The 12,497-nt window shown below is 46.5% G+C and overlaps 1 long non-coding RNA gene across 5 annotated transcripts; it reads left to right on the top strand.

Moving 5' to 3' along the window:
* Positions 1-293: 293 nt before the first annotated feature.
* LOC123144160 (uncharacterized) lies at positions 294-3,839 on the top strand. 5 transcript variants are annotated; one of them, XR_006471316.1, is made up of 5 exons: positions 294-1,135; positions 1,260-1,448; positions 1,526-2,176; positions 2,550-3,092; positions 3,396-3,839. It is a non-coding gene; the product is annotated as an uncharacterized lncRNA (long non-coding RNA). The 5 variants fall into 5 exon arrangements; XR_006471315.1 differs by having other exon boundaries at positions 3,316-3,839; XR_006471314.1 differs by having other exon boundaries at positions 295-1,135; positions 2,550-2,916; positions 3,017-3,839.
* Positions 3,840-12,497: the final 8,658 nt, after the last annotated feature.

Here is a 12,497-nt window from a genome sequence, read left to right as displayed (position 1 = left end):
GATCTGCACCACAGTGGTACGGTAATCCTGTTCTGGAAGTCATGTTACTTGACCATGATGAACCTACGAACTATGAAGAAGCAATGATGAGACCAGATTCCGCGAAATGGTTTGAGGCCATGAAATCTGAAATGGGATCCATGTATCTATATCTATATCTATGCTTCTATGCTAATATTAAAAGAGCAAACATGAATTCACCTAAAGTCACACAAAAAACTGTACACAGGATAACCAGCATCCTACAATCAAATCCACTTAAACATATCCTACTGTCCGTATCACACCAATGACCTGTCACTCGGATTAACGGATCAGATCAAATGTTCTGCGGAGCAGACGCCGTGGTCTGCCGATACCAGCTCCGCGTCCCCTTGATCTCGCGAATCTCACCAGCAGAAGCCCCAATTTGCGGATCTATTCCACCCGACGTTGATGAGCTGGTTATGCCCGAGAATTCCTCCGCTCCAGATCCAGTCCTTTCCATCTTCCCATAACCGGTGCCCTACCTCCTCCGCGTAATCTCAGCGCCATCACACTACCATGCCGCCCCCACGCGAGCTCAGCGCCGCCGCATTCCCGTACCGCGCCCACGCCTGTCAGACGCCGCAGCTCCGCGCTCCCACCGTCACGCGTGCCCCGCGCCCTAGATGCCCAGGCTAACTCCTATAATGGATCCCGGGGGGTCCTATCCTCCGGCGCTGAAGGGGACGGCGGCCTGAAGAACGACGAGTCTCAGAGGAGGACGAGCGGCGGGTGTAGCTGGTGCTCAACCGGGAGAGCGTGCACCTATCGCTGCAGAGGAAGAAGCAGCGCTCGCCGCCACCCTTCACCACGTCCGCCGCCTCCCCCTGGTGCCGCGAGGCGCCTCACCGGCCGGATCCACTCGATCTGGGCATGCCACTACCACATCCCTCGAGGTAACTGAAGTACTGGACTATGTGTAAACTGCCTCCACCACGCCCCAGTCTCACGGCGTCAGCTGCGTGAACGCGACCACCGTCGATCCATCCAGTTGCGGACGCGCCAGCCTTAACGCCATCTCCTTCCACATGCTGGCCTACTACTCGCGTGGACGCTCGCCACGATCTGGATGTCGCGCAGCCTCAGCAGCCTGACGCCACCCATGAATCAGGTAGTTGCTCTTTTCCCCCCTTTATATTCCATACAAGACCAACTCCAAATGTTTTGCTTTATGTATAAGTACTGTACAAGCTAGCATGTTCAGGTTTGATCTCAGTGTATCTTATGTATCATAGGCCTAATTACTTGGCCGTGAAAGGCGACAACGATCATGGAATTAGTGGATTCTCCTTGATGATGCGCTATGACACAACAATGTTACACAGTGAATTGGTACTTTTCGTAGCAACTGGGTGGTGGATCGATTGAACTGATTTGAGAGGATTGTGCTTTGATTTTCCGACTTCTTGCAGCTTGAGTACGAGGTATGTGCCCCTCCCGTGGTTACTTGCCAATACAATTAACCATGTCGGATTCAGTACAATTTTTAACCCATTTGTAGGAAGAGATGGATCTGCCTCTGTTGGTGGGAGACAGACAATGCCTTGTGCTGCTATTTCCTAAATAAGATATACACATGTCTTCACACCGCCATTGCTGTTGCGCCCATAACGCAAGCTCCGGTGCCGCCGCGATGTTGGTCCGCGAAGAGGATGCAAACACTATAGCTCTGAACTCCATGCCAGACATTGCTCTCATTCTGTTGCTATTGGTGTGGAGCGCCGAGGACGCATGTCCCATGGCCGCCGGTTCTTCCAGTCAGGGGATGCGAAATCTGCCACCATCGTTTCTCTCTGTGCGCCGGTATGTTTTGTGTGTGATTTGAAGTTTGGCAACTGGCATGAGAGAAAAACATCAGTGGATATCTCCCATCAATTGCAGACAGTTGGTTTGTTACTTTAGACTGACGACTGAATCCACGGGTAATGTTTGCAGCAATAAAACTGCAACCTTCATTGTAGGACAAGTTCTACCTGAATCTCATGGTTTGTCTTCACATAATGTTCTCTTAGTCGGTTTGCAGCATGCAGCAAGGTGAGCAACAAATCATCATCGTGAGATTTCTTTTCTAAGTGCTGAAGAAAGCTACTAAGCAAGTTCATGCATGTACAAACATTTCTAATTGCTGCTTTTAGAGAAGCCCCAGTTGTAGGTAAGCTAAACTGCCAATCTCATCTTACTAAAGTTTTCATTCAACTTCTACATTTTGGACTGTACATTTCCATTACTATCTCTTCTACCTTATTTTCGCGAATGTAATCAGCTGCGATGGCGTTCCACAACTCTTTATATTTTAGTCTTTTTATTTACTAGCATTGTGTTCTGCTTCTATACTCAAAGAACCACATATGCACTTTGAGACTATTATGCCCAGAATTAGCCAATAGCCCAAGACATACTAAAAACATTTTTTTAGCTAGGATAGTTATGAAAAAAGAGACTGTTAAACAGTACTGAAATGCATAACATCGATGCTAGAATCTTATTTTTCGTTCTATATAATATGAACAACATGATTTTTGCAGGTCATAAATTGCTTGGAAAAATGCAACATCGATGCTAGAATCCTGACGAGACTATGACCGGTGATGCAGATTATTTTGTATGCTGATGGTGCCGTGGCGGCTGCATGCCGGAGGGCTGCATACTTGACTTCTACATCGCCATCTTCAACAAGGAGAAGATCTCCCTCGCTGGCCACGACGAGGTCCGCGCCTGCACTCCCATTCCCATTCTTTCTCCCCCTCCAGGAATTGGGGTTTCTATTGCTTTTTTTTTTGTTTGGTGTGTGCCTCTGGAGTATACGGTGGCGGGCGGGCGGAACTTCTTGCCACTGCTCCCAGAGGCGTCAAAGTCGTCAAGCCCTCTGTAGTGATCGGACGGGACTACCAGGTTCAGTCCCATCTTGGCTTTACTATGTCTCTATACTTCTATTCTACTGAATATTGTTCTTGGAGCTTCAAAGGCAATTGCTTTACTGGTGAACATGTAGGAGGATTTGTGGTTTAGCGTTATTAGACCTCTGTAAATGCATGTCTAGGAGGATTCTTCGAGCTGTACTGTATTATGTAAGTCCATCAAAGCTATTTGCTTTATTGGTGAACATGTATAGGAGGATTCATTATTAGACCTCTGTACATACATGTTTGCTCTGTGCTATAAAAAGACTCTCCTTTGGTGGTGAGCATAAAAAGGAAGAAATTTACTACTCGCAATAAAATTTAATTGGGTGAACTATAGAAGCTGACTTTGTTAGAGAAAGGTTCAGAACCCACCCATTCTTTCTTGCAGGATTGAGAAGATTGTGACTTTGAAACCTTTTAGAGACTTTGTTAGAGGAAGGTTCAGAACCCACCCTTTCTTTCTTGCAGGATTGAGAAGATTGTGATTTTGAAACCTTTTAGATGTACAGAAAGAAAGCAGATTGTGCTTGTACATAATGATGGTCAGAAGGTCAAATATATGGTATGGGAAGTGGTTTCACTGATTGTACTTGTACAGCAAGAGAGCAGATTGTGTTTCCTTTCAGAAGATAACTTTTGCCGGCCATTGTGTTGCTTGCAAGCAGAATACTTATTGTTTTAGTTATGTAAATAAAGGGAAACTGCACCACAGTCATCATGCAATTTGATACAGCCTGTGATATATCTTGCATGTTTGAATGTTTGAAACCATTATATTGTATGAATACCTCTGCAGGTCATTAGGTAGAGTTGGAGTCGGTTGTGTCGTACATCTCTGGCCAACTTGTAGTTTGACTAAGGAATTGTTGTATTAATGTGTTTTTTGTTAATTCTGTATGGTTGTTCTGTTGAGAAGTGCACTATGTTCATGTTTGATACGGTATAATTATGTTTTAACTATATGGTCAAAACTTTTTTCTACGATTATACGTGTGTTGCATGTGCACGCTTACTAGTGAGAACAAAGTGTGGAGTTTGGTTGACTTTCCCGATGATCGACAAGCCATAGAGAATAAATGGATCTTCAAGAAGAAGACTGACGCTGACGGTAATGTTACTGTCTACAAAGCTTGACTTGTTGCGAAAGTTTTTCAACAAGTTCAAGAAGTTGACTACGATGAGACCTCACACGTAGCGATGCTTAAGCCCGTCCGAATCATGTTACGAATTGCCGCATTTTATGATTATGAAATTTGGTTAATGGATGTCAAAACTGCATTCCTTAATGGATATCTTAAAGAAGAGTTATATATGATGCAACCAGAAGGTTTTGTCGATCTAAAAGGTGCTAACAAAGTGTGCAAACTCCAGCGATCCATTTATGGACTAGTGCAAGCTTCTCAGAGTTGGAATATACGCTTTGATAGTGTGATCAAAGCATATGGTTTTATACAGACTTTTGGAGAAGCCTGTATTTACAAGAAAGTGAGTGGGAGCTCTGTAGCATTTCTGATATTATATGTGGATGACATATTATTGATCGGAAATGATACTGAATTTCTGAATAGCATAAAATGATACTTGAATAAGAATTTTTCAATGAAAGACCTCGGTGAAGCTGCTTATATATTGGGCATCAAGATCTATAGAGATAGATCAAGACGCTTAATTGGACTTTCACAAAGCACATACCTTGATAAAGTTTTAAAGAAGTTCAAAATGGATCAAGCAAAGAAAGGGTTCTTGCCTGTGTTACAAGGTGTGAAGTTGAGTCAGACTCAATGCCCGACCATTGCAAAAGATAGAGAGAGAATGAAAGTCATTTCCTATGCTTCAGCCATAGGATCTATCATGTATGCAATGTTGTGTACCAGACCTGATGTGTGCCTTGCTATTAGTTTAGCAGGAAGGTACAAAAGTAATCAAGGAGTGGATCACTGGACATCGGTCAAGAATATCCTGAAATACCTGAAAAGGACTAAGGATATGTTTCTCATTTATGGAGGTGACAAAAAGCTCGTCGTAAATGGTTACGTCGATCCAAGCTTTGACACTGATCCGGATGACTCTAAGTCACAAACCGGATACATATTTATATTGAATGGTGGAGCTGTTAGTTGGTGTAGTTCTAAACAGAGCGTCGTGGAGGGATCTACGTATGAAGCGGAGTACATAGCTGCTTCGCAAGCAGCAAATGAAGGAGTCTGGATGAAGGAGTTCATATCCGATCTAGGTGTCATACCTAGTTCATCGGGTCCAACGAAAAACTTTTGTGACAATACTGGTGCAATTGCCTTGGCAAAGGAATCCAGATTTCACAAGAGAACCAAGTACATCAAGAGACGCTTCAATTCAATCCGCGATCAAGTCAAGGAGGGAGACATAGAAATTTGCAAGATACATACGGATCTGAATATTGCAGACCCGTTGACTAAGCCTCTCTCGCGAGCAAAACATGACCAGCACCAAGACTCCATGGGTGTTAGAATCATCACTATGTAATCTAGATTATTGACTCTAGTGCAAGTGGGAGACTGAAGGAAATATGCCCTAGAGGCAATAATAAAGTTGTTATTTATATTTTCTTATATCATGATAAATGTTTATTATTCATGCTAGAATTGTATTAACCAGAAACTTAGTACATGTGTAAATACACAAACAAACAGAGTGTCCCTAGTATGCCTCTACTAGACTAGCTCGATAATCAAAGATGGTTAAGTTTCCTAACCATAGACATGTGTTGTCATTTCATAAACGGGATCACATCATTAGAGAATGATGTGATGGACAAGACCCATCCGTTAGCTTAGCACTATGATCGTTTAGTTGATTGCTATTGCTTTCTTCATGACTTATACATGTTCCTATGACTACGGGATTATGCAACTCCCGAATACCAAAAGAACACTTAGTGTGCTATCAAACGTCACAACGTAACTGGGTGATTATAAAGATGCTCCACAGGTGTCTCCGATGGTGTTTGTTGAGTTGGCATAGATCGAGATTGGGATTTGTCACTCCGATTGTCGGAGAGGAATCTCTGGGCCCTCTCGGTTATGCACATCACTATAAGCCTTGCAAGCAATGTGACTAATGAGTTAGTTGCGGGATGATGCATTACAGAACGAGTAAAGAGACTAGTCACACAAGTTGATCTTTAGCCGTGTGCGGTGCCCCCCTCCACAGTTTTACACCTCGGTTATATTGTCGTAGTGTTTAGGCGAAGCCCTCCGCGGGTAACTTCATCATCACCGTCACCACGCCGTCGTGCTGACGAAACTCTCCCTCGGCCTCAACTGGATCAAGAGTTTGAGGGAAGTCACCGAGCTGAACGTGTGTAGATCGCGAAGGTGTCGTGCGTTCGGTACTTGGATCGGTTGGATCGCGAAGACGTTCGACTACACCAACCGTGTTACTAAACGCTTCCGCTTTCGGTCTACGAGGGTACGTGGACACACTCTCCTCGCTCGTTGCTATGCTTTTCCTAGATAGATCTTGCGTGATCGTAGGAATTTTTTTGAAATACTACGTTCCCCAACATAGTTGATATGAATCACGTGATCATTTAGATGACTAGAGGGATGTCTATCTAAGTGGGAGTTCTTTCGTAATATGATTAATTGAACTTTAATTTATCATGAACTTAGTCCTGATAGTATTTGCATATTTATGCTGTAGATCAATAGCTTGCGATGCAACTCCACGTTTATTTTTGATATGTTCCTAGAGAAAAATAAGTTGAAAGATGTTAGTAGCAATGATGCGGACTATCTCCGTGATCTGAGGATTATCCTCATTGCTGCACAGAAGTATGTGATAACCCACAAGTATAGGGGATCAATTGTAGCCTCTTTCGATAAGTAAGAGTGTCGAACCCAACGAGGAGCTAAAGGTAGAACAAATATTCCCTCAAGTTCTATCGACCACCGATACAACTCTACACACGCTTGCTGTTCGCTTTACCTAGAACAAGTATAAAACTAGAAGTACTTTGTAGGTGTTTTTGGATAGGTTTGCAAGAATATAAAGAACACGTAAATAAAAAGTTGGGGCTGTTTTAAGTAAAGAAGCAATAAAGTTAGTATAGCAAGTGTGGAAAAGTGGTGGTAGGAGTTGCGAAATTGTCCCTAAGCAATTGACTACTTTACTAGACCGATAGCAAGTTTTATGTGGGAGAGGCCACTGCTAGCATGTCATCCCTGACTTGGAATTCTATGCACTTATGATTGGAACTATTAGCAAGCATCCGCAACTACTAACGTTCATTAAGGTAAATCCCAACCATAGCATTAAGATATATTGGTCCCCCTTCAATCCCGTATGCATCAATTTCTATGCTAGGTAGAAGCTTCTGTCACTCTTGCCCTCCAATACATAGTCCTATCAACATACAACTAACCCCATGGTGTGATCCATGCACGCGCTCATATGATGGGCACCAAAGGACATCAACATAACCACGCAAATTAAATCAATCATAGCAATTCATCAACCACCGATAGGACAACGAACATCTACTCAGACATCATAGGATGGCAACACATCATTGGATAATAATATGAAGCATAAAGCACCATGTTAAAGTAGAGGGTACAACGGGTTGCGGGAGAGTGGACCGCTGTAGATAGAGGGGGGAAGGTGTCGGTGTACAAAAGTAGGGGCTCTCCTTTTGACCCCTTTACTTGTGCATGGGCAGTCAGAGCCACGCGCCGCGGCCACACGTAGCAGTGCAAAGGAGGGAAGCCGGAGAGAAGCCAAGGCCCAAGACAAACAAGACAACGGCAAGGCCGAGAACACAAAGAGTAGAGGGACGAAGCAGGTTCCCCCGGCAAGACCCTTGCCGAGGCAGCCTCAGCGGCCCCGGCAAGACCCTTGCCGGGGCAGCTCGCCCAACACCAGCGGAGCGCGCCACCCTTGAGCCCACCGTTTCCAACATCATCAACCACGTTGGGCCAGGGCTCGGGAGGCACCTCCATGGTGGCATGCAGATCTTTGTGAAGACAAAGAATACTCAAGATCAGATGAGGATTGGGAGACAACGGCCCTCGGCAAGATCCTTGCCGAGGAAAGCCACAAGACCCCCGGCAAGACCCTTGCCGGGAACGACTGCGCGCCACGGTAAGACCCTTGCCGGGCCCCCGGCAAGGCCCTTGCCGAGGACATCAGCGGGGCCACTGCCAAGCCCGCACCAGCCAAGTTTCCACCACCATTAGCATGCAGCTGCCAGCCCGACCAGCTGGGCAGGCACCTGCGTGGCGACATGCGACTCCCAGGCCAACTCAGCAAGCGCCTGCGTGGCGGCATGCAGATCGTCGTGAAGACCCTACCACCGCGCCACCTCAGCTGCCTGCCTGCCTACATGGCGCCGCATGCATCACTGGCCAGGGCGCGTGTCGAAGCGAGGAGGAGCGGCGACGGACGGGACGGGCCTCGTTCCCGTTCTCGATAAAGCTAAGGGACACCTAAGTGATGCATTAAATGCATCTTGTCCTGTAATACGGGCGATAAGCTCGCAGTACTGTAGGCCTGATTCGGCTCTTTGGAACGGCGCAACCACCGTAGCTAGTTCGAGAGCTCAAGAACACTCAATACATCCACCAAAGCAGGACTAGGGTTTTACGCACCCTCGCGGCCCGAACCTGGGTAAACGATCCTTGTGCTGACTGTTAATCCTGCTCTTCTCACAACCCCGCGCCCGGCAACCGTAGTAGGGATTCTTGTGATCCCATAGGTGTCGTTTCCCACCGACATCTTTGGCGCGCCAGGTAGGGGGACGCTATTGTGAGAATCTGGTCTAGCTGTTAGCCTAGCAGTTCTTCGTCGCCATGGCTCCCAAGAAGAAGGCGGCCACGGCGGTCGGTTCATCGGGGGCCAGACGGCCCGTACCGGTGAGGGCGAGTAGCGGCCCGGTCGCGGACAGGACCCGAGGCGCGGCCCGTGAGCACCAACATCGCTCTGGCAGTCAGAGCCTGGCGAGCGGCGTCGTTCGTACGCAAGATGGCGGGCCGCACGCCACAAAATCCAGAGACGGAGCTGGGGGCCCCGCAGGCGGCGTGGGGCCCTCCGGGGTCACCGCCGTGACACCCACGGGCGGCGCGACGACCTCCAGGACGCCCACTCCGGCACCCACAGTGCGCTCTTCCCATGGTGTGCGCGACGAGCAGCGTCACCACGCCAGTGACCTTGAGCACCGCCGTGGGAAGAGCCCTGTGCGTCACCTGTGGGACGAAGGAGGCCAACATGCCCGCCGAGTGCTGGCGATAATGGCACGCAGCCGCTGGGCCGTGGTAGAGCTCCTTCTAACGTGGTTAGAAGTCGAAGCGCGCCACGGTCCACGCAGCTCTTGCCACCACCCACGCCAGCAGAAGCTTTGGCGCGCGCAGCTGCTTCTGGACTTCCCTCCTACTGCGGAGAAGCTCGACGAGTGGAGAGCCACCATCCGGAGCCTCGTCGCCGTCGCCAACAAAGATGATCCGCGACCAGCGGGGCCCTCGGGTCAGCGCTCCACCGAGCCACCACATGCCAGCGGCGGAAGAACCGGGGGTGTTGCGGTCACAGTGCACTCTCCTCCTCTGCGCCAACCACCGCGGGTGTCAACCCGTCGTGACGACGCTTGTGATAACATCTCCATAGCGTCGTCCGACCCGCTGACCCACCGCGACCAACGCCAAGTTCTTCGGGAGCGAGCCCATGAAGACGCTCGAACCACCATCGAGCGCCAGCGCGATACACGCCACCAGTCGGACAAGCAGGCAGGGCCCGCTGCGGACCACCCGGCTCCGGGAGGCTCTGGCGGCCTACCTTACGAGGTGGGTTGCCCAGCCTTTACCCGTGAGCTACGGCAGTTCCAGTGGCCGTCCCACCGCACGTTCAAGCCCGATGTCAGCGAGAAGTACAATGGCAAGGCTGATACGTCTCCGTCGTATCTATAATTTTTGATTGTTCCATGCCAATATTCTACAACTTTCATATACTTTTGGCAACTTTTTATACTATTTTTGGGACTAACATATTGATCCAGTGCCCAGTGCCAGTTCCTGTTTGTTTTATGTTTTATGTTTCGCAGAAACTCCATATCAAACGGAGTCCAAACGGGATAAAAATGGACGGAGAATTATTTTGGAATATTTGTGATTTTTGGAAAGTAAAATCAGCGCGAGACGGTGCCCGAGGTGGCCACGAGGGTGGGGCCCACGCCCACTCCAGGTGGGCGCGCCCCCACCCTCGTGGGCCCCTCGTAAGGCGGTTGATGCTCTACTTTGGCCGCAAGAAAGCTAATTTTTGGAAAAAGATCTGGGCGAAGGTTTCAATCCAATCGGAGTTACGGATCTCCATATATATACGAAATAGTGAAAGGGCAGCAGACGGAACGCAGAAATAGAGAGAAGCAGAGAGACAGATCCAATCTCGGAGGGGCTCTCGCCCCTCCCACTCCATGGAGGCCAAGGACCAGAGGGGAAACCCTTCTCCCATCTAGGGAGGAGGTCAAGGAAGAAGAAGACGAAGGGGCCCCCTCTCCCCTTCTCTTCCGGTGGCGCCGGAACGCTGCCGTGGCCATCGTCATCACCGCAATCTTCACCAACAACTTCACCACCATCATCACCAACTCTTCCCCCCTCTATGCAGCGGTGTAACCTCTCTCTTACCCGCTGTAATCTCTACTTAAACATGGTGCTCAACGCTATATATTATTTCCCAATGATGTATGGCTATCCTATGATGTTTGAGTAGATCTGTTTTGTCCTATGGGCTATTTGATGATCAAGATTGGTTTGAGTTGCATGTTTTATTATTGGTGCTGTCCTATGGTGCTCTCCATGTCGCGCAAGCGTGAGGGATTCCCGCTGTAGGGTGTTGCAATACGTTCATGATTCGCTTATAGTGGGTTGCGTGAGTGACTGAAACACAAACCCAAGTAAGGGGGTTGTTGCGTTTGGGATAAAGAGGACTTGATGCTTTAATGCTATGGTTGGGTTTTACCTTAATGATCTTTAGTAGTTGCGGATGCTTGCTAGAGTTCCAATCATAAGTGCATATGATCCAAGTAGAGAAAGTATGTTAGCTTATGCCTCTCCCTCAAATAAAATTGCAATAATGATTACTGATCTAGTTATCGATTGCCTAGGGACAAATAACTTTCTCATGACAAAAAGCTCTCTACTAAAACTAACTTAGTTGTGTCTTCATCTAAACAGCCCCTACCTTTTATTTACGCTCTCTTTATATTCTTGCAAACCTATCCAACAACACCTACAAAGTACTTCTAGTTTCATACTTGTTTTCGGTAAAGCGAACATCAAGCGTGGGTAGACTTGTATCGGTGGTCGATAGAACTTGAGGGAATATTTGTTCTACCTTTAGCTCCTCGTTGGGTTCGACACTCTTACTTATCGAAAGAGGCTACAATTGATCCCCTATACTTGTGGGTTATCAAGACCTTTTTTGGCGCTGTTGCCGGGGAGCAATAGCGTGGGGTGAATATTCTCGTGTGTTCTTGTTTGCTTTATCACTAAGTAATTTTTATTTGCTGTTCTTAGTTGTTCTCTATCTTTAGTTATGGATATGGAACACGAAATACCAAAAAAATTAGGTGTACTTGCTGCTCATGGAGATGGGGAACCTCCTAAAACCCTCGATGTTGGTTATGTGAAAGATATTATGTACTACTTTAATAATCCTGAGAAAACCCCATTCAATTATGTAATGGGAGTAACGTTGGATCAACGTGAATACTTTAGGGATTATCGCTTGACTCAAAAAGGGAAACTATTATGGGATCAAATTCATATATTGAAGTGGTATGCTAGGCACCTATGCTTGAGATATGATTATACTTGTTGCTCTAGGATGAAGGCTCCACACCTTCCCTTTTCATGCAATTTTAATGATAATAAAACCTTAGCTTCTTATGCTAATGGTATATATGATTACTATGATGTGGAACAAATAGAAGAATTTGTTGCTTTTATGGGTGCTTATGAAATTGAATCTATGTTTAAAGAGTTTGAAGATTTTGATGATTCGGTTTATAGACCTGAAAATTTAGCTATCCTTAAATATTGTTATGAGAATTATGAATACAATTCCGATATTAATGCACTTACTAAGAAAGTCTCCGTTGTCCAAGAAGAGACTAATATTTTGCAGGAGTCTATGGAAGAAGAAATTGATGAAACTGTGAGCTCACTGGATGAAAAATATGATGAGGAGAGCGAAGAACAAAAGGAGGAAGAGCGGATTAGCTACCCGTGCCCACCTTCTAATGAGAGTAACTCTTCAACTCATACATTGTTTAAATTTCCTTCATGCTTACCGAAGGATGAATGCTATGATAATTGCTATGAGCCTGTTGATTCTTTTGAAATATCCCTTTTTGATGATGCTTGCTATGCTTGTGGCCAAGATGCCAATATGAATTATGCTTATGGAGATGAACTTGCTATAGTTCCTTATGTTAAACATGAAATTGTTGCTATTGCACCCACACAAGATTGTTCTATTATCTTTTTGAATTCTCCAAACTACACTGTATCGGAGAAGTTTGTGCTTATTAAGGATTATATTGAT

This window comes from Triticum aestivum, chromosome 6D (genome assembly GCF_018294505.1).
Source record: "Triticum aestivum cultivar Chinese Spring chromosome 6D, IWGSC CS RefSeq v2.1, whole genome shotgun sequence".
NCBI lineage: Eukaryota > Viridiplantae > Streptophyta > Magnoliopsida > Poales > Poaceae > Triticum > Triticum aestivum.
Note: the sequence above shows the minus strand (reverse complement) of the source record. Positions and strands in the feature narration are given on the sequence as shown.